Here is a 23919-nt window from a genome sequence, read left to right as displayed (position 1 = left end):
GGTCACAGTCCAGCTGGATGTTTAGGTAGTGAACTTCCTTTCAGTGTGGTACTTAACAGAGCTGACAGTGCCTGTAAGCGTTTGTGTGTAAAGCCAAAGAAACAATGCACCATTGGGAAGCTTGCAGTCCTCCCAAAGCGATGTGCTCACACCGCCTGGACGGATAAAACTCAATATATTCAGCTCTATTGGAATACAGAGTCTCTGACCTCCCATATGCAACAGAGGATGGCAAACTGAAGAAATATTGCAAATATCACCTGTTCCAGCCTGGAAGGAGCCCAATGCATTAAAGTTCATGCCACTGTCACCTTTACAGCCAGTGAGAAAGTGGTCCTCACCCTGTTCAGAGGTTGTAGTTGTGGATGCAGCAGGCAGCAGATTCCAGTGAGAACCTTCTTAGTGAAGTGAAGACGTCTGACACACTTTTCCTCACAGAGGTTCAAGTAGGAGACTTGCTTCCTGAACATCCTGGGCGGATATGGCTTCCTGTTGGGAGTTCCTCTCCCTGTCCTTCTCTATCTCTTCCAGCAGCTTGTCCTGCTCAGATTCACCTCTACTCACTCTCCCTGTCATGCTGCATTCAGGGGAATGCGAACTCTAAATTGAATTTTGTTGGGGTGGTGGTGGCAATGATGGCAGGCTGGGAGGTGCCGGCTAGTGGCAACTGCATCTCAGCCATTCTGGGCAGCCCCAACTAGATTCTGTGGCAATTAGTCAGTTAATGAACTGCCATTGGGGCTCCAGACCCTTTAAGGAATGAGATCCTGCCTCTAAGAGCTGTCAGCCAAGCGGAGGGCCAACAGATCTTCATTCCCAGCAGCAGCCACACTGGGACTGGAGCTAGTTCGGAGAAGCTGCCCTCAGATGAAGGTAAGTGGGGTCAGAGTGCCGGCACCAGTCAGGCAGGCCCTGGTGAGGGGGGTGGAGGGATGGTGGTAAAAGCGGGGGTGGGGGAGGAGCAAGAGGTGTGAACCAATTAAGGACAATTAAAGAAAGCATGTGGGCTCCTGGTGGGGGGCAGATTTTATGGAGCCCACAAGGATGGAAAACATGGCATGCCATGTGGGGTCAGAGCCTTAATTGGGCAGATATAAAGTCAGTGATGCATTTGCAATGTGTTGAGCATTACTCCAGCCTGTGGTGGGTTCCTACTCTAAATACATTTGCATGCCATGAATACTCATTAGCATAAGTCTTTTAAAAATTATGTTCTACCTTTAAGATGAAATCAGCAGTGCAAGGGAAGCTCGTGGCACCCCGTTCATGGTCGTCTAAAGGTGGCATGCACCTCTTGGCTTTGTGCAGTTGGGTGTAAAGCCAGCAGTTTTTCTTGTTTAACACCACAACATTAGGGAGGGGAGCAGGAGAATGGCAACTTGCATGGAGGCTTGGGACGGGCAAGGGTGAGTCAGTGGTGAGAGGAGGTTGTGCAGTGGGTTCAGAGCCTGGCATCATGAGTGTGGTTGGGGGGCTATTTGGGGCGGTGATAGGATAGTCAAGCTAAGAAAATGAGGGGCCTAAAGGGCGGTGTCAGTACTGTCTAAATGTGTGTCCATTTCAGGGTGTTGGCTGGCAGAGTCTATACAGGGATTGAGCTCACCCACACATTTCAATTATCTCTGTTAAAAGTGATCTCTGACAACGTCCTGTACAATCCATAGAATGGGGGACCAGCTGAGCCTGCAAGTTCAGCCAAGTTCACAGAGAGTTGAGTACAGCGCTGGACACTAACATGAATATTCAATAAAGAGCAAACAAAAAAAAACCACAACATTGTTTCTTCCACAATAAACGAAGCGTCCCTAGCTCCACTGTAACCATCAATTCATGCCAACCATGAGAAGTACCAGTGCATTTAGCTCTCTGATTAAGCTAGTCTCAATAAATAATGACCTTGCACACATGAATAAAAGGAAAACAACGTAATCCAGAATATTTACAAGTGAAATGTAATTTTGAAAAACACCTGTGCTCTTAAATCTTATGCTAACGGCAATGGAGTTGGGCAGGAAGGTTGTGGCTGTGATGCAAAACCTCCATGTTTGACCAGGAGGCTCTTTCATAGGCTGCTTGTAGCTGCAGCACTGTCAGCTGACAGTGGGGTTCACCAATGAAAAGCTTCCCCTGCTACTAAAATTGAACGGGTTTTGCATGCGCACTGCTGGCATTTAAAATTTTAATTATAATTGTTGGAAAAAAGTGAGAAAGTGGAAGTGGCACACACTTCCGGCAATAATGTCGGGAATGGCACACTGTTGACAAAATCCTAGCTGCCAGCGCAATCACAGGGCAAACTGTTCTGAAACCTCAACAGGCCCACCAGGAGAAGTGAGCACTGCTCAGGCAGCTCTGAGACCTCAGGCACCTCCAGGTAAGTCAATTAAAAATGAAAAATTTAACGGGCTGAGTGTCAGAGGGGGAACTCCATGGGGGCATCTTTAGGGCCACAGGGGCTGTCTTCCCTGCTCACAGCATCCTCTTTGGGCCAGGGAGTCTCCAGCTTCAGTTACCCCACTGCTGCAAGGAGGGCATCTCATTATGCTGGCAGACTCCCCATGTGGCAAAATGCTGGTAGCTCTGCAAAATGGTCCTTAATCGAGTCTTTAAGTATGCAACTCGATTGCCCACCACTTGCAGCAGGCAGCTGAGCTGCCCTACAGCCAGTCATGGGGAAACTTCCTGAGCAGAAGGGCGGCGTTAGGGGACGGCCCCAATGGATTCGCCACTATTTATTGTCCCCTGCCTCCATTCTGCCCAACACTTCAGGTCGATGACCTTTCACCACCACGCAGTAAAAAAACAGACATTCTCTTGGCAATATTTTTCCCATCTCTTCTTAAGTCTGTGACTCGTGCTGAAGTATAGGTTCAAGGATGTCGATGGCTCACCAGTAGCTCACCCAAGAAGTCATTTTTCATGTGTAAGTTTACACGGCAAGGACTGGATCTTCCCTTATTTACTGCTTATTTTGTGGCATTGAAAAGGAAGAAAAACACCTTGCATTTATATATCGCTTTTCACAATCTCAGGACCCCTCTAAGTGCTTTAGAGCCAATAAGTACTTCTAAAGATAAAAACAAAAAAACTGCGGATGCTGGAAATCCAAAACAAAAACAGAATTACCTGGAAAAACTCAGCAGGTCTGGCAGCATCGGCGGAGAAGGCTTTCTGTCCTTGGCTTGCTGCATTGTTCCAGTGAAGCCCAACGCAAACTGGAGGAACAACACCTCATCTTCCGACTAGGGACTTTACAGCCTTCCGGACTGAATATTGAATTCAACAACTTTAGGTCATGAGTCCCCTCCCCCATCCCCACCCCCTTTCTGTTTCCCCCTTCTTTTTTTTTCCCAATAAATTATAAAGATTTTCCTTTTCCCACCTATTTCCATTATATAAAATAAAAAAAAACCCACTAGAGCTATACCTTGAGTGCCCTACCATCCATTCTTAATTAGCACATTCGTTTAGATAATATCACCAACTTTAACTTTAACACCTATGTGTTCTATTGTACTATTGTTGTTGACATCTTTTGATGATCTGCTTCTATCACTGCTTGTTTGTCGCTACAACCACACCAACCCCCTCCACCTCTCTGTCTCTCTATCTCTCCGCCCCCCACACACACACCTTAAACCAGCTTATATTTCAGCTCTTTCCTGGACTCGAACTCAAGTTCTGTCGAAGGGTCATGAGGACTCGAAACGTCAACTCTTTTCTTCTCCGCCGATGCTGCCAGACCTGCTGAGTTTTTCCAGGTAATTCTGTTTTTGTTTTGGATTTCCAGCATCCGCAGTTTTTTTGTTTTTATCTCTGTGTTTAATTGACTGCCACTGCTCTTCAAGAAATGCCTATCTCCTTGAAGAAGTTCTGTTCCTCTCTGCGACAAGATTTCCGGATTTCTCTGTTGCCTTGTTCACCTTCATTGCTTTCCATTTCTCTCCTAGTGTTTGACAAGGTGTTTACTAAAACCCGCTTTCACAGCCATATCTCCTTTCTCAGTGACTGTCTCCGTCTCCGACTTACCCCACATGGATTTCAACTGAAATTCCACCCCTCATGTTTCGAACCCACCCAGGATTACAGGTATCTCCGGGACATAAAACGTTTCTCGGACTGCTGTTCCCGTCACATTCTGAAATCCACTCTCAGTGCCATGCGCCGCCATATGAACACACTCGACCTCTCCCTCCAGCAGCACCGCCGTACCCTTTTTCAAAGCTGCGCGTGCTCCCAGTTTCATTTTATCCTTCGGCTCATCTGACGCCTCAACAAGAAACTTTTTCTCTTTCTCTCAAGTGCTAAGGAACGCAAGCTCCAACAACTCATCGACACCAACACCCATCTAGGACCCTCCACCCCTGCCTGTCCCTCAGTCCCCACCCCATCTTCCAATCCCAACCCCAGCTGTGTATTCACTATACCCCCTGACCTTCCCCTCTCCGATGCTGAACGTTCAGTGCTCAGCAAAGGACTTAGTTTCATACCCTTACGCCCTCACCTCAATGAATTTCGGGCTCGGCATGATGCTGAACTCTTCTTCCGCCGTCTTCGTCTCCGGGCTCACTTCTTTGGGCAGGAGTCCTCTCCCAGTTCAACGGATCCTTTTACCCATCTTCAATATTCTCCCTCCACCTGGACCCCTCCCTCTGGATTCTTACCTTCTCTCGATCTTTTCATTGAGAACTGTCGGCGCGACATTAGTCGTCTCAATTTCTCTGCTCCTCTCACCCATTCTAACCTGTCTCTCTCTGAACTTACTGCACTCCATTCTCTCAGGTCCAACCCTGACATTGTCATCAAACCCGCTGACAAGGGTGGTGCTGTTGTTGTCTGGCGCACTGACCTCTACCACGCGGAGGCTGAGCGTCAACTCGCAGACACTTCCTCCTACCTCTCCCTGGACCATGACCCCACCACTGAACATCAAGCCATTGTTTCCAGGACTGTCACTGACCTCATCTCCTCTGGGGATCTCCCTCCCACAGCTTCCAACCTGATAGTCGCCCAACCTCGGACGGCCCGCTTCTATCTCCTACCCAAAATCCACAAACAGAACTGCCCCGGTAGACCGATCGTCTCAGCTTGCTCCTGCCCCACAGAACTCATTTCTCGTTATCTTGACTCCCTTCTCTCTCCCCTTGTCCAGTCCCTTCCCACCTACATCCGTGATTCCTCTGACACCTTACGTCACATCAACAATTTCCAGTTCCCTGGCCCCTACCGCTTCCTCTTCACCATGGACGTCCAATCCCTCTACACCTCCATCCCCCACCAGGATGGTCTGAGGGCCCTTAGCTTCTTCCTCGAACAGAGGCCTGAACAATCCCCATCCACCACTACTCTCCTCCGTCTGGCTGAACTTGTTCTCACGCTGAACAATTTCTCCTTCAACTCCTCTCACTTCCTCCAAATAAAAGGTGTGGCTATGGGTACCCGCATGGGCCCCAGCTATGCCTGTCTCTTTATGGGGTATGTGGAACATTCCTTGTTGCAGTCCTACTCCGGCCCCCTTCCACAACTCTTTCTCCGGTACATCGATGATTATTTCGGTGCTGCTTCATGCTCTCGTCAGGACTTGGAAAAATTTATTAATTTTGCTTCCAATCTCCACCCCTCCATCATTTTCACGTGGTCCATCTCTGACACTTCCCTTCCCTTCCTTGACCTCTCTGTCTCAATCTCTGGTGATAGACTGTCCACCAATATCCATTACAAACCCACCGACACCCACAGCTATCTCGACTACAGCTCCTCACACCCCACTTCCTGTAAGGACTCCATCCCATTCTCTCAGTTCCTTCGCCTCCGTCGCATCTGTTCCGATGATGCTACATTCAAAAACAGTTCCTCTGACATGTCCTCCTTCTTCCTTAACCGAGGTTTTCCACCCACGGTCGTTGACAGGGCCCTCAACCGTGTCCGGCCCATCTCCCGCGCATCCGCCCTCACGCCTTCTCCTCCCTCCCAGAAACATGATAGGGTCCCCCTTGTCCTCACTTATCACCCCACCAGCCTCCGCATTCAAAGGATCATCCTCCGCCATTTCCGCCAACTCCAGCATGATGCCACTACCAAACACATCTTCCCTTCACCCCCCTTATCGGCATTCCGTAGGGATCGCTCCCTCCGGGACACCCTGGTCCACTCCTCCATCACCCCCTACTCCTCAACCCCCTCCTATGGCACAACCCCTTGCCCACGCAAAAGATGCAACACCTGCCCCTTCACTTCCTCTCTCCTCACCGTCCAAGGACCCAAACACTCCTTTCAAGTGAAGCAGCATTTCACTTGCATTTCCCCCAACTTAGTCTACTGCATTCGTTGCTCCCAATGTGGTCTCCTCTACATTGGAGAGACCAAACGTAAACTGGGCGACCGCTTTGCAGAACACCTGCGGTCTGTCCGCAAGAATGACCCAAACCTCCCTGTCGCTTGCCATTTTAACACTCCACCCTGCTCTCTTGCCCACATGTCTGTCCTTGGCTTGCTGCATTGTTCCAGTGAAGCCCAACGCAAACTGGAGGAACAACACCTCATCTTCCGACTAGGGACTTTACAGCCTTCCGGACTGAATATTGAATTCAACAACTTTAGGTCGTGAGTCCCCTCCCCCATCCCCACCCCCTTTCTGTTTCCCCCTTCTTTTTTTTTCCCAATAAATTATAAAGATTTTCCTATTCCCACCTATTTCCATTGTATAAAATAAAAAAAAAACCCACTAGAGCTATACCTTGAGTGCCCTACCATCCATTCTTAATTAGCACATTCGTTTAGATAATATCACCAACTTTAACTTTAACACCTATGTGTTCTATTGTACTATTGTTGTTGACATCTTTTGATGATCTGCTTCTATCACTGCTTGTTTGTCGCTACAACCACACCAACCCCCTCCACCTCTCTGTCTCTCTATCTCTCCGCCCCCCACACACACACCTTAAACCAGCTTATATTTCAGCTCTTTCCTGGACTCGAACTCAAGTTCTGTCGAAGGGTCATGAGGACTCGAAACGTCAACTCTTTTCTTCTCCGCCGATGCTGCCAGACCTGCTGAGTTTTTCCAGGTAATTCTGTTTTTGTTTTAGTACTTCTAAAATGTTGTCACTCTTGTAGGACCATGGCAGCCACAACAAGATCCAACAAACACCAATGAAATAAATGGATTTATACTAAACATGCTTTCCTTGTTGGTTGAGGGATAAATGTTGACAAGGACACTGGGAGAACACCCCTGTTTTTGTTCAAAGAGGGTTCCCTGGGGACTGCTCTAAACACAGCCTGAAACCATTTTAATTGTTTTATTTTTGTAAAGCCATGAAGGAGTAGGAATACTTTGCCTTACCCCACAAAAAATGTACTCAGTCCCACTGCTGACCATTTATGGGCCCCACCCTGAATTATCGCCTCCTCTTCAGCTCCAGGCACAGATTTGCACATGAGCATCCCCGATCTGGCAAACTGTATCACTCTTTTTGACAAATCGGGCCCTGGCCTGAGAATTCAGGCTAAGGTCTCATTCTGAGGCTGCACGACCCACTGCACACCAGAGACTATTTTGCCTGTGGAATCAATTGTGACTCAACATTGGATTTCCCTTTGACTTCATGGCCAGGATTTTTAGGATGGCAGGGTTTCTCTTCCTGCCATTCAAAGAGTCAGCAGGGAACACATCCCCACAGACATTGCCTGCCCCACAACCATTTTACGCTGTAACGAGCATTAATTGGCTGGAGGCAAGACTTCTGCCCCTCACTCGGGAGGAAGTCCCGCCTTAGCGAGCTGTCGGCCAATCTGTTTATCCAGCAGCTCTCTAGTCTGTGCAGCGCCAGAAGCTGCAGTGGCCAGGACTGGGACTGCATGCAGTCTCTGGAGCCTAAGTCCCAGGATTCCAGGAACAGATAAGTTTTTGGGGTATCAGGGTGGGGAGAATAGGGGAGACCTGGGTGGGTGGGCAGACAAGGTTTGGGGTGTTGGTGGAGAAGCTGGGAGGGCTGAATGGGGGGATGGAGGCTCCCTGGTTACCGGACCTTAAGGGGAGGGCACCCAATGTTAAAAGGGGGCTGTTGATGGAGACGCCTCCCCCCACCCCACCCCACCCCACCCCTTCCCATCCGAGGCCTGAATCTGATTTATTTTCAGCCTTCCCCCATACGTCCTACCAGCCTGAAAATTGAGGGTGGTCAATAATTGGCCACTTAAGGATCTAAACTGAGGCAAGGGTGGGTGGGCCGAGGCTTCTCCTGCCCCAGCTTGAAATTTCAAAGAGATTGGAGTGGGCGGAACCCAGTGGGAAGCCCATCCGAGGAATTTTACATTCAGCCCCTGTCTACAAACCAACTGGCAGGGGAGCATAAAATTCCGCCCTGTTGTTCCTTCTCACCTCTTTTTCCACATCCATTCTCCCTAGGCAATGGCCGACAAATACTTAAAATTAAGTTTGAAGAAAGGCTGTAGCAGCTCGTGTGGGGAAAATTTTTCAGCTTGATTTAAATGGGACAAAAATTGGGTGTGAAATAAAAGCAAAACACTGCAGATGCTGGAAATCTGAAATAAAAACAGAAAATGCTGGAAAAGCTCAGCAGTTCTAACAGCGGAGAGAAAAACAGAGTTAACGTTTCGAGTCTGTATGACTCTTCTTCAGAGCTTCTTCAAAATTGGGTGTGTTTTACTATGGACACATGTTCTGCCAAATGAGTACCCATGTGTGAATGTGCAAATTACCTGCAATATTTGTCCTTATAATAAGCTACTCATCTTTAAGGGCAGGAATTTTACCTCGTTGGGCAGGTGTGGCGGGCGGGCCTGGGAGCTGCCACGAAACCGATTGCCGCTCATGATCGGGCCCCGACTGTGATTTCAAGTTGGCTGGCCAATTAACGGCCAGCCAGCATGAAAGGCCCGCTCAAAGCCTCAGCGCTGTTGGGGCGGGGGCGGGAGGAACGCAAGTGCTGCAGTGCGCGCATGTGCGAGGGTGCGCTCAGTGAAAGCTCCCTGAAGGCACAAAGCTGCCCCAGGGGGCTGAAGAGTTTTAACATTACAAATGAAGAGTTGAAAAATAAGGAAACCATGTTCCTGCTCATCTGACTCTGTCACATGAGCAGGGGCATGTTAAAAATGAGTTTTAAAAGTTTTATTATTATTTTTTTAATCCCATCCGAGGATGAGGTTTTGTAAAGAATGTAAAGGCTGATTTGCCTGCCCGCCAACCGAACAGTTGGATGGGCAGCGAAGGATTTGATTTAATTAATTGATTATGGGCCTTAATAGACCTCTTTATTGTCGGCGGATGTGCTGCCGCCTCTCACGTGCGCTTGCCAAGCAAAATATCGTGAGAGTGCATGATGATGGTAGGATGCTCGCCTGATATCATCGCGCACTATTTTACTCCTGTTCAGGTCGGGCACGCGCCCGCCCAACGAGGGAAAAGTTCTGCCCTAAGTGTGCATATCTCTTTAAATTTGACCTGCCAACCAGACTTTACTCATTTTCCTGAAGAGGAGTCATACAGACTCGAAACGTTAACTCCGTTTCTCTCTACACTGATGCTGTGAGACCTGCTGAGTTTTTCCAGCATTTTCTGTTATCATTTCAGATTTCCAGCACCAACAGTATTTTGCTTTTATTTTCTCATTCCCCTTTGGAATTCCTTCAGTTACCCGATTGGGGATATGCAGAACCCTGTTAGGCATGTGGTGGGGGTAAGAGCTGGGATAGAAATTCTTCCCCCATTATTTGCATTTGTTGCCAATAGCTGTTTTCTGAAAAGTTGTGCCCCAATTTTTGGACCCTTTTATTCCCTCAGTTGGGGCTCAGACTCAACAGCTGTCTGTGATATCCTACTCTGTAATCATGCCTGTCTCCATCTAAATAGAATGCTGTATAATTACTCATATCTAAATGTTTGACACTATTCCGATTTTTCAGATCTTTCGTTTTAAAGACCCCCTTGAAACAGCTGTGTTTTGTTTAAATGAAAAACAAATCAGCATCAAATATTAACAAAGTAAGTTCAGTTACTAACACTTAGTGTGTAGTTAAACGAAGACACACTCCTATGCTATAAAAGTGCTTAGGCAGTATACAGGTAAATCTAACCTCCTGTGTTTAGCCCTGGAATGTATCTCACAGAACAAGGGGAACTGGTGCCTCTTGTGAAACATTGTGCACTAGACAAGTCTCTTAATTATTATTATGCATTTTAAAAAATATTTGTTGGAACTAACTTGTAGGCAACTGTCTCCAGATTGTAATCCTTTTTTATGAAGTGAGCAGTCAGTTTTAGATTAGTCTCATTGCCTGAAGAAACAAAAAATGAAACAAGCTCTTAAGCTCAGCATTTTTGGATCAACAATGAACATGCAGCAATTTCCAGCTGAACTGACTACTTACTGTAAATGACATTGTTGCTTTCTCCGTTTCATCAATCCGCCTGTCAGTAACTTTAAATTTACCAGCCCCCATCGTGTGAAACTGCTGGTATTGCACATTTTATTGTGACAAACAGGATTTCACTATGAAAGGGTTCAACTGAACTAAGACCTTTTTTATTTGCAACCAATTCTTTTGCACAAATGTTGTCTGTCATCTGATACCTGAATTTATTGAAGCTATCTACAAGGTCAAACAGCTGCAGCTCTGGGTCATGAACATGTTGCTATGGGGGAAAAAACGCTTTCTAGTCATAATTTCACTGCCTGAAGGAAAGACACTAATCTTGGTCTTTGTTTTTGCAATAAAATAAACGTGCAATAAAAAGTGCAACTTCTGAATCTGTGACAGAAAGTAAATAAAATGTATTTGATAGTTCAACGCCGCCGCAGAGATTCTCTTTTAAGGACAAGTTTGATGTGTTTATAGATGTCAAGAGATTGACATTATTCTGTTTAGAGCTATTTAGAATTTGACTCTTGGGGTAAGGGACATATTATGGACATCAAAGTGGTACAGTGGAAGCATGATGGACCCATACACTAGAGGTCAATGGACCAAAGTCATTCCCTGCTAATTCTCAGGAAAGCCTCCTGCCTTTTTAAAGTGTTTCTTTGACTGGTTACATCAGTCTTGTGGTTATGATACTAGCCTGCATATCATAAAATGACCAGTGTGAACATGTACAAATAAAGTCTTTGAGAAGTGGAAAGAAGACATCAAAACAAATGTAAATGTTCAACATTTTAGACGTAAAACCAGTAAATAAATGTTCTGAGCTAATGGTTTTGATTGGATGAGGCTTTTTTTGTTATTAGGGGGAGGTGGTAGTGTCGTGGCATTGTCACTGGACAAGCAACCCAGAGAGCAATGGTAATGTTCTGGAGACAAGGGTTCAAATCCCACTATGGCAGATAGTGGAATTTGATTCAAATAAAAATTGGGGATTAATGAAATGATTGTTGTAAAAACTGACCCGGTTTACTAATGCCTGTTTAGGGAAGGAAATCTGCTGTCCATACCTGGTCTGGCTTACACGTGACTCCAGACCCCAGCAATGTGGCTGACTCTTAAATGGCCTAGCAAGGCACTGAGTTGTATCAAACTGCTTAAAAAGTCAATAATGAGGAATGAAATGGGATAGACCACCTGGCATTGACTTAGGCAGCAGAAACGACAACAGTAAAGTCAACCCTGCAAAATCCTCCTTTCTAACATCTGGGGGTTTGTGCCAAAATTGGGAGAGCTGTCTCACAGACAAGTCAAGCAACATAGTCATATTCATGGAATCATACCTTACAGATAATGTCTCAGGCATCACTGCCATTCAGCCCAATGAGTCTGCTCCAGCATTCAATGAGATCATGGCTGATCTGATAATCCTCAACTCCACTTTCCTGCCTTTTCCCCATAACGCTTGATTCTCTTACTAATAAAAAATCTGTCTATCTCAGCGTTGAATATACTTAATGACCCAGCCTCTACAGCCCTCTGCAGTAAAGAATTCCACAGATTCACTACCCTCTAAAAGAAGAAATTCCTCCTCATCTCTGTTTTAAATTGGTAACCCCTTACTCTGAGATTATGCCCTCTGGTCCTAGACCCAACCATAAGGGGAAACAAACTCTCAGCGTCTACACTGTCAAGTCCCCTAAGAATCTTATATATTTCAATAAGGTCACCCCTCATTCTTCTAAACTCCAATGAGTACAGGCCCATCCTACTCAACCTCTCATCATAAGTAAATCTCACCATATCCCAAGTCAACCTAGTGAACCTTCTCTGGACTGCCTCCAATGCCAGTATATCTTTCCTTAGGTAAGGGGACCAAAATTGTTCACAGTATTCTAGGTGTGGTCTAACTAGTGCCTTGTATAGTTTTAATGAGACTTCCCTATTTTTATACTTCTTTCTCTTTGAAATAAAAGCCAACATTCCATTTGCCTTCTCTATTACCTTGTTGAACTTGTATGTTAGCTTTTTGGGATTCATGCACAAGGACCCTCAAATTCCTCTGTGCTGCAGCCTTCTGCAGTCTTTCTTCATATAAATAAAATACAACTCCTCTATTCGTCCTGCCAAAGTGCATAACCTCACATTTTCCCCCACATTATGTTCCATCTGCCAAGTTTTGGCCCACTCACTTAACCTGTCTATATCCCTTTGTAGATTCCTTGTGTCATCCTCACCACTTGCCTTCCCACCTATTTTTGTGTCATCCGCAAACTTGGCGATAGTACATTCACTTCCCTAATCTAAGTCATTAATATATATTGTAAATAATTGAGGCCCCAGCACTGATCCCTGTGGAGTGCCCTGTGGCACTCCATTAGTTACAGGTTGCCACCCTAAAAATGCCCGCCCTTAACCCAACTCTCTGTCTTCTAATAGTTAGCCAATTCTCTATTCATGCTAATATATTACTCCCAACACCATGGGCTCTTATCTTATTAAGTAGCCTTATGTGCGGTACCTTATCGAACGCCTTTTGGAAATCCAAATATATTACATCTACTGACTCCCTTTATCGATACTGCTTGTTAACTCCTTAAAGAATTCTAATAAATTTGTCAGGCATGATTTCCCCTTCGTGAAGCCATGCTGATTATGCTTCATTGGATTATGTATCTCTAAATGCTCTGCTATTACATCCTTTATAATCGGCTCCAACATTTTCCCAATGACAGTCATTAGGCTAATTGGCCTAAAGTTACCTGTTTTTTGTCTCCCTACCTTTTTGAATGAGGGTGTTACATTGGAAATTCTCAAATTCTCTGGGACTTTCCCAGAATCTAAGGGTTCTTGGAAGATTACTACCAGTGCATCCACTATCTCTGTCGCTACTTCCTTTAATATCCTAGGATGCAACCCATCAGGTCCAGGGGACTTATTGGCCTTTAGCCCCATTGGTTTCCCTAGTATTTTTTCTCTACTGTTAGTTATTGTATTTAATTCCTCCCCCCACCCCCTTTTTGCCTCTTGATTGTTTAGCACTTTTGGAATGCTATTAGTATATTCTACCATGAAGACTGATGCAAAGTACTTATTCAACTCGTCTGCCATTTCCTGGTTCCCCATTATTCCCCCAGCCTCATTCTCTAAGGGGCCTATATTGACTTTGGGCTCTGTCTCACCATTTCTGGGTATGTCCTGACCCACTTGCAGGACTGACCCAGTAGAGGTGGCTATACAAGCGGGAGGGAGATGCCCAATGAGGTCACATGGCATCAGGTCAAACATGGGCAAGGAAACTTGCTGCTGATTACCACTTAACCCCACACACTCCTATCCTCTCAGCTGATGAATCAATATTCTTCCATTTGAACACCACTTGGAGGAAGCATTGAGGGTGGAAAGGGTACAGAATGTACTCTGGGTGTTGGACTTCAATGTTGTTATAGACAACTTTGCTTCATGAAACATTTAACTTTATTTACAAGACAGCAGCAGCAACTACATGTGTGCATCAAACTCCATAACTAAAGAAGAACTCCTCTGTAAAGTTCACATGCTGTGAACACATTGGTTTACACAGAACATGTGATCTTACAACACAAGATTATTCTTAAAGCTACAGTCCTACATTTCCCACATTATAATTACTACAAATGTCCATCACCAAGAGCAGCTCAGTAGCTCCACTACAGATCAAACCGGCTGAGTTCTAAAGGACATAGCTGCTCTACTGGGTCTGCAGCAATTGGTGAGGGATCCAACAAAAGGGAAAGACATACTTGACTTCGTCCTCACCAACCTGCCTGGCGCAGATGCATCTGTCCATGACAGTATTGATAGGAATGAGCACCATACAGTCTTTGGGGAGACAAAGTCCTATCTTTACACTGAGACAACCCTCCATCATGTTGTGTGGCATTACCACCGTACTAAATGGGATAGATTTTGAACAGATCTAGCAACACAAGACTAGGCAACCATGAGGCACTGTGGGCCATCAGCAGTGGCAGAATTTTACTCGATTACAATCTGTAACCTCATGGCCCAGCATATCCCCCACTCCACCATTACCATGAAGCCAGAGGATCAACCCTGGTTCAATGAATAATTCAGGAGGGCATGCTGGGAGCAGCACCTGGCATACCTAAAAATGGAGTGTCAACCTGGTGAAGTTAAAACACAGGGTTATTTGCTTGCTAAACAGCATAAGCAGCAAGTGATAGACAGGGCTAAGCAACCCCACAACCAATGGATCAGATTTAAGCTCTGTCGTCCTGCCACATCCAGTTGTGAATGGTGGTGGACAATTAAACAACTCACTGGAGGAGGAGGCTCCACAAATATCCCCATCCTCAATGATGGGAGAGCCCAGCACATCATTGCAAAAGAAGCATTTACAACAATCTTCAGCCAAAAGTGCCAAGTGGATGATCCATCTTGGCCTTCTCTGGAGGTGCCTAGCATCACAGATGCCAGTCTTCAGCCAATTCGATTCATTCCACGTGTTATCAAGAAATGGATGAAGGCACGGGATAGTGCAAAGGCTATGGGCCCTGACAATATTTCAGCATTGGTACTGAAAACTTGTGCTCCAGAACTTGCCACGTCCCTAACCAAGTTGTTCCAGTACAGCTACAACACCAGCATCTACCCAGCAATGTGGAAAACTGTCCAGGTATGTCCAGTACACAAAAAGCAAGACAAATCCAACCCAGCCAATTACCGCCCCATCAGTCTACTCTCAATCATCAGTAATGTAATGGAAGGGGTCATCAACAGTGCTGTCAAGTGGCACTTACTCAGCTGCTCACTGATGCTTAGCTTGGGTTCTGCCAGGGTCACTCAGTTCCTGACCTCATTATAGCCTTGGTTTAAACATAAACAAAAGAGCTGAACTCCCATGGTGAGGTGAGAGTCACTGCCCTTGACATCAAGGCAGCATTTGACCAAGTGTGGCATCAAGGAGCCCCAGCAAAACTGGAGTCAATGGGAATCGGGGGAAAACTCACTGCTGGCTGGAGTCATGCTTAGCACAAAGGAAGATATTTGTGGTTGTTGGAGGTCAATCATCTCAGCTCCATGACATCACTGCAGGCGTTCCTCTGGGTAATGTCCTAGGCACAGCCATCTTCAGCTTCATCAATGACTTTCCTTCCATCATAAGGTCAGAAGCGGGGATGTTCACTGAAGGTTGTGCAATGTTCAGCATCATTCGCGACTCCTCAGATACTGAAGAAATCCATGTCCAAATGCAACAAGCCCTAGACAATATCCAGATTTGGGTTGCAAGTGGCAAGTAACATTCACTTCATACAAGTTGCAGACAATGACCATCTCCAAGAAGAGAGAATATAACCATCACCTTTGACGTTCAATGGTATTAGCATTGCTGAATTCTCCTTTGTCAACATCTTGTGTGTTACCATTGACCAGAAACTAATCTGGACTAGCCATATAAATACTATGGCTACAAGGGCAGATCCGAGGCTAGGAATTCTGCCATGAATAACTCACCTCCTGACTCCCCAAATTCTGTCTACCAACTACAAGGCACAAGTCAGGAGTGTGATGGAATAGTTTCCATTTGCCTGGATGAGTGCAGCTCCATCAATACTTACAAAGGTTGACATGATCCAGGACAAAGCAGCCTGCTTGACTGGCATCGCATCCACAAACCTTCGCTCCCTCCACCACTGACACACAGTGGCAGCAGTGTATACCATCTACAAGATGCACTGCAGGAACTCACCAAGCTCCTTAGGAAGCATCTCCCAAACCCAGGACCGCTACCACCTAGAAGGACAAAGGCAGCAGTCACATGAGAACACCACCACTTGGAAGTGTCCCTCCAAAACACTCAGCATCCTGACTTGGAATATATATCGCTGTTCCTTCACTGACACTGGGTCAAAATCCTGGATCTGCCTCCCTAATAGCGCAATGGTTGTACCTACAGCACATGGGTTGTGGCAGTTCAAGAAGTCAACACCCTACCACTTTTTCTAGGGCAATTATGGATGGGCGATAAACGCTGACCCAGCCATGAATGAATTAAAAAAAATGCTTGCATTGGGTTCAGAAATGATTGCTTATGAGGCTTAGTTTAGATTATTGTGGTTCGTCTCGGTCAGTCATCCAGGTAGGTCTAGACCTCATGAAATTACCAATTAGCTGAGCTGTCGGAGCCATGACTGGGCAAACATCTCTGGTGAAATTTTGACACTTTGGCAAGGACTACAAATCCACGGTGAGAAGTGTGGAGAAGGAAAATCCATCTTAATCAAGTGATCATGAAATTATTTGATGTATGTCTTCATTTCCTATCTGCAATCGTTCTGTGTGAAACTGCTTTGGAAACAGTGTCCTGGTTGAATTAGGTTTCATCTTTTCATGGGCTAACATTCTTCTTATGATATGATGAACACTATTTCAAACAACATTTAACATGCAGTTTAACAAATGCTTCACATAGTAATGAAATTCAGTTACACCTGGGCAGAACTGGGGGTAGGGTTGATGGAGGTGGTATGGGGGCAACACAAGGACAATGTGAAATTGATCTTGGTACCTCAGCATAATGATTCAGATCAGCAGCCAGTGCTACCTGCAATACTGATTCATCCCCTGTGTGCCTGCTTGGTGAGGAAGGGGCAGGAAGTTCCATTGTTGCCGCTTAAAGGCAGTCAATGGAAGACAACAGTGTAACTTGATGAAGGGGATGAATGTTTTCTGATGCCACATTGGAGGCACAGGTCCAGATCGTGGACAAGAGCAAGGACATTGTGTTCCCCCAAGGGGTCAGAAAACTGTCAAGACAACGGCACTGTCAGTGGGAAGAGGTCACTGAGGAGGTCAGGACATAGCTGCAGAGCTAATATAAGTTCAATCATCCCAACAGGTAAGAATATTGTTTTCCACTATGTAAGTCCAAACCCTGTACACTCCACCACCCCACCCCACCCCACTGCCTCCCCTGCCCTCAACCACCACCAGTATGGTCTGAGAGCGCTCTGTTTCTTCCTAGAACAGAGGCCCAACCAGTGCCCATCCATCATGACCCTCAACTGCCTGGTTGAACTTGTCACATTGAATCTTCAACTCCATTCACTCTATTCCATTTTCCCAGTTTCTCTGTGTCTGTCACATCTACTCAGACGAGGCATCCTTCCACACTAGCATTTCTGAATGTCTTCCTATTCCATCAGCCGAATATTTCCCACCCCCATTGAGGTTGACAGGGCTCTCCACTGTGTCCATCCTATTTCACTCATTTCTGGTCGCACTCCTCTCCCTCCCTCCGAGAACTATGATAGGGTTCCCCTTCTCCTCATCTCCCAACCCACCAGCCTCCATGTTTAACAGATCATCCTCTGCAATTTCTGTCATCTTCAGCATGGTGTCACCACCAAACACATCTTCCTCTTCCACTTCAGCATTCTGAAGGGACCATTCCCTCTGTGACACTCTGGTCCCCACCTCAGACCTGTCGTGTTTTTATAATGATATAAAGGTGCCAATTGTTCATAAAGGATAGGGTAAACATATGGGTTCATTTATTTAGACCAGGCACATAAGAACATATAACCATGAATAGAAAGCTTGAAGACCTCAGCAGCAGGGCTGTGTGTGTGTGTGTTCTGCTCACACGCCAAAGTGAAACAGAGGCTGGATCACATGACACACTTCTCTGCTAGTGAATGACACGCTGCTATCCCTTAAAAACACATTACAGCATCGCCCTTTCTTTTTAAAGATACTTTCCCCCTTCCAAAGAAGTATAACTATTTATAATACATATTCATGTTTAGTTACCATTACATAAGTGTATAGAACTGATGAATCTATGAATCCCTAAAGCGTTGAGGTAACCTGCTGGTACGCCCACATCTTGTAATTATAACCTTGTCTGGGGGTTTACATAATTGCTCACAGTGATTGAAGGAGGAGAGAGAAGGGATTGTTATTCTTGGATGTTGTTCCTTGTTGCATTTGGGATCTTGTCCTAGCTGCAATAGGACTGTATGGTGATTGAAAAGCTGAAATGGGTTTATCCTCGATTACAGCTCACCATTGCACCTTTGTGTGTAATTACTTCATAGAACCTTAGCTCCAAATAAATCCCTGTAACTTTGGCTGGTTGCCACATACCTTCTGTGGGTCCTGGATGTGAACTACAATCCTATTGGGTCTATGACAAGATCCCAAATGAAACCAGGACAACATCCAAGAATGACAATAGAAAGCAGTAGAATTTCATCTTCAGTAGTCCAATGGTCTGTTCTTCTGTTCTATTGTTGCCCTTGTTGAGGCATGGAAGGTATTGTACTTTCCCTCTGCCAGGCTTTGTGGTTCCGCACAGGTGTCATAAGCAAGGTCTTCTGTCGATACCCCTGTCACCCAAGAGCCACTCCTGCAGTAATGCAGGAGGATCCAGCAGATCTGGCACCTGAGTGAGTGCATGAATTATGAGAGGTCCCTAGGAAGTGAGCATATTCCTGCAGGATTCATTTTCAGTGGTCACACACCAGTTGCATATTCAGAGAGTGAAAGCCCTTTCGGTTTATAAAGTTCACTGGACAATCAATATAAAACAGTGGGCTGACAAATGACAATTAACATTCGCGCCACTCAAGTATCAGGCAATGGCCATCTCCAACAATACAGAGTCTAACCATTGTGGCTCGACGATCAATGGCATAACGATCACTGAATCCCTCAGCATCTCGAGGGTTACTATTGACCAGAAACTGAACTGAACTAGCCATATAAATACTGTGGCCACAACAGCCACAGTATTTATGGGGTGGCAATGGTGTAGTGGTATTGTCACTGGACTGATAATCCAGAAATCCAGGGTAATTCTCTGGGGAACTAGGTTTGAATCCCGCCACGGCAGGTGGTGGAATTTGAATTCAATAAAAACCTGGAATTAAAAGGCTAATGATGATCATGAAACCATTGTCAATTGTTGTAAAAAACCATCTGGTTCACTAATGCCCCTTTAGGGAAGGAAATCTGCCATCTTTACCTGGTGTGACCTACATGTGACTCCAGACCAACAGCAATATGGTTGACTCTTAAATGCCCTCTGAACAAGGGCAATTAAGGATGGGCAATAAATGCCAGTCACGCCCACATCCAAAGAATTAAAAAAATGGTCAGAGGCTAGGAATCCTATAATAAGTAACTCACTTCCTGACTCCCCAAAGCCTGTCCACAGTCTATAAGGCACAAGTCAGGAGTGTGATGGAATACTCTCCACTTTCCTAGATGAGTGCAGCTCCCACAACACTCAAGAAGCTTGACACCATCAGGACAAAGCAACCAGCTTGATTGGCACTACATCCACAAACATTCACTCCCTCCAGCACTGACGCACAGTAGCAGAAGTGTGTACCAACTGCAAGATGCACTGCAGGAACTCAGCAAACCTCCTCAGATAGCACCTTCCAAACCCATGACCTCTACCATCTAGAAGGACAAGGGCAGCAGATACATGGGAACACCACCACCTGGAAGTTCCCCTCCGAGTACTCCCCATCCTGACTTGGAAATATATCGTCGTTCCTTCACTGTTGCTGGGTCAAAATCCTAGAACTCCCTCCCGAATAGCACTCTAGGTGCACCTACACCACAGGGACTGTAGCGGTTTAAGAAGGCAGTTCAACAATATCACCTTCTTAAGGGCAATTAGGCTTGGGCAATAAATGCTGGCCCAGCCAGCGATGCCTACATTCCATGAATGAATTAAAAAAAGATAGAGGGCTGCATGGAGGAAGCAGGGCAGGCTTCTTTATAAGACTTCCTCTGTAAGCCTCTATGACACTGGAGTTATTCTGAGATTTCATAATACTTGGAAGTGCATGGTAAAATCGGGCAAAGTCAGTATGGTTTCATCAAGGGGAGGTCATGCCTGACAAATCTGTTAGAATTCTTTGAGGAGATAATGAGTAGGTTAGACAAGTGAGAGCCAATGGACGTTATCTACTTGGACTTCCAGAAGGCCTTTGACAAGGTGCTGCACAGGAGGCTACTCAGTAAGATAAGAGCCCATGGTGTTAGAGGCAAGGTACTAGCATGGATAGAAGATTGGCTGTCTGGCAGGAGGCAGAGAGTGGGGATAGGGGAGTCCTTCTCAGGATGGCGACCGATGACTAGTGGAGTTCCGCAGGGGTCAGTGTTGGGACCACAATTTTTCACTTTATACATTAATGATCTAGATGAAGGAACTGAGGGCATCCTGGCTAAGTTTGCAGATGATACAAAGATAGATGGAGGGACAGGTAGTATTGAGGTGGCCGGGAGGCTGCAGAAGGATTTGGACAGGTTAGGAGAATGGGCAAAGAAGTGGCAGATGGAATACAACGTGGGCAAGTGTGAGGTCATGCATTTTGGTAGGAAGAATAGAGGCATAGACTATTTTTTAAATGGGGAGAGAATTCAGAAATCTGGAGTGCAAAGGGACTTGGGAGTCCTAGTCCAGGATTCTCTTAAGGTTAACTTGAAGGTTGAGTCGGCAGTTAGGAAGGCAAATGCAATGTTGGCATTTATTTTGAGAGGACTAGAATATAAAAGCAGGGATGTGCTGCTGAGGCTTTATAAGGCTCTGGTTAGACCACATTTGGAATATTGTGAGCAATTTTGGGCCCTGTATCTCAGGAAGGATGTGCTGGCCCTGGAGGGGGTCCAGAGGAGGTTTACGAGAATGATCCCAGGAATGAAAGGCTTAACATATGAGGAACATTTGAGGGCTTTAGGTCTATACTCGATGGAGTTTAGAAGGATGAGGGGGGATCTGATTGAAACTTACAGAATATTGAAAGGCCTGGATAGAGTGGACATGGGGAAGATGTTTCCATTAGTAGGAGAGACTAGGACTCAAGGGCACAGCCTCAGAGTAAAGGGAAGACCTTTTAGAATAGAGATGAGGAGAAACTTCTTTAGCCAGAGAGTGATGAATCTATGGAATTCATTGCCACAGAAGGCTGTGGAGGCCAGGTCATTGAGTGTATTTAAGACCGAGATAGACAGGTTCTTGATTGGTAAGGGGATCAAAGGTTACAGAGAGAAGGCAGGAGAATGGGGTTGAGAAACTTATCAGCCGTGATTGATTGGTGGAGCAGACTCGATGGGCTGAATGGCTGAATTTTTGCTCCTATGTCTTATGGTCTTATGGTTATACTGCAAATTGTGCCAAGCATCAGCAGCATGAAATGGCCATAGGAGCTCAAATTACTGTGTTCATAAGGTCAGATTAATACCCAGTTTTGCAATGATTCATTTGGCAATCCTGTAAACTGCTTTGCAGAACAGTAAATTAGCAGTATAACGGCACTTTATTTTCTGTTTTGTGTTAATCACAGAAACATTAGACTGATTAACTATCTGAATAAATAAATCAAAAGCATTAGCTGTTCTTTATAGGATGGTTAACTTGGATTTGAGATACACACAAAAAAGTTGTGATCCCATGGGCAGGATTTTTCACTTGGCGGGGGCGGCTCAACACGCCGACACATAAAATGACGCGTGATGACGTCGGCTACACGCCTGCTGATATGAAAAACAACCTATTAAGGCCATTAAGGATGTGATTAAAGTAATTGTTAATGCTGCCCGTCCAACCTTAAGTCTGGTGGGCAGGCGAAAAGGCCAAGCGGCCTTCATATTTTTTAGGAAACCTCATCCATGAGCGGTTCAGTGCCTCAGGGAGATTGAAGCGCTCTTTTGCACGCATGCACGAAAGAGCACTGGCCCCGACTCTCTCTCCTCCCCCCGCCCGCACAGGTAGCAATGAGCACTACAGCTCGTGTCTTACGCTGGGCAGGCCTTAATTGGCCCAACCGTGTAAAATGGTGGCACGGAGCTGATTGCAGGCCCACTCCCAACGAGCCCGCCCGCCGCCTGGAAAACTCAGGCCCTTATTTTTCAGAGACTTTACTCTTGAGTTTGTCCTCGTCTGAAAAGAATAGTGACAAAAATTGTACAGTGACTAAATGATTAATTTCCTTACTGCTCTCTAAGAAATAATATTTCTAAATTTCCAGTGGGTAATAGATAGCTGAGATTGAATTACCAATCTGTAACCTAAGTAACGAATTTAGATGACCTCATAAATGACAAGAGTAGAGCTCGAGCAGTTTACAAGCATCACTGGAATGAGATGGGGCTACAGTCATTAATGCATTCCTGTCGTCTATTGTATTGCATGTTGCTAGAGGATTGATCACTTTTGTGAAAGGTTCAGGATTTCATACCTTTTTGGGAGCTTTTCAATCTGTTAATAATGCCAAAGGAAAACCAATCACAGAAGGCTATTTTTCTTTTGCAAGATCGTTATGGTATGTTTTTAGGAAAATAAATTTCCATGGGAGTCCTAAAATTGTGATCAAGGTAAAATATCGCTGGATGCTGGAAATTTGAAATAAAAACTGAAAATGCTGGGAATACTCAGCAGTTCTGGCAGAGTCTAGGAGAGCGAAACAGAGTTAATGTTTTGAATCGAATGTCATCTTCAGAACGAAGGGAAGTTAAAAATGTGATGGGTTTTACGTCGTTGAAAGGGGGAGGGTGAGGAAGAACAAAAGGGAAGATCTGGGATAGGATAGAGGGTGGCAGAGATTAAATGACAAAGATGTCATGGGACCAAAGGGAAATGGAATAGTAATGGTTGTAGTAAAGAAACACAATATTTGTCCAGAGTGAGTGTGAATGGCAGAATAATGAACAGATCTGTCTGAAAGCAAAAACATGAAAAACAAAATTCAGCTTGGCACATGGCAAAAAAAAAAACAGAATCAAAATGGGGGACAGAATTCACAGTCTGAAATTGTTAAACTCAATATTGAGTTCGGAAGGCTGTAAAGTGCTTAATTGGAAGATGCGGTACTGTTCCTTGGCCTTGCGTAGAGTTTCACTGGGACATTGCAGCAGGCCAAGGAGAGAAATATGAGCATGAGAGCAAGGTGGTAAATTAAAATGGCAAACACCCGAAAGGTTGGGGGACATGCTTGTGGATTTGTGATATTAACAATTTTGGGGATGCGCCCAGGGTGAACTGATTTCCAGCATCTGCAGTTTTTTGTTTTTATGAACTGACCTTGTTGAAAAATGCAAAGTAATTTGATCCAACTTTCCTGGAGACTGCGTTTTGGGAACTAAGCCCAGAAATAACTTATATTGTAGGCTGCTAAAGAAATGAAGGAAATATTCAAAACAGACAATCTCCAAATCAAAATAACTTAATTGGGCACCCAATTGCACGATGGGCAAAATTTTCCCGTTGACGTGCAGGGGTGGGCCCCACCTGCCCGCTCGTAAAATGATGCGCGGTGAGGTCAGGCGAGCGTCCCGACATCACCACGCGCCATCGTGATGTTTCATTGGACTGGTGCGCGTTGATCTCCGATACGCACCCACCATTAATTAGCCGGTCACTTAAAGCCCTTGAGGCACCAATCGATGCCGATTTTTCAGCACCTGTGCAATCTTCAGGTCTGCGCACAGGCACAAATGGGCAGGCAGGTAGGA

Source organism: Carcharodon carcharias, chromosome 3 (assembly GCF_017639515.1).
Source record: "Carcharodon carcharias isolate sCarCar2 chromosome 3, sCarCar2.pri, whole genome shotgun sequence".
Lineage (NCBI taxonomy): Eukaryota > Metazoa > Chordata > Chondrichthyes > Lamniformes > Lamnidae > Carcharodon > Carcharodon carcharias.
This window is presented reverse-complemented; position numbering follows the sequence as displayed.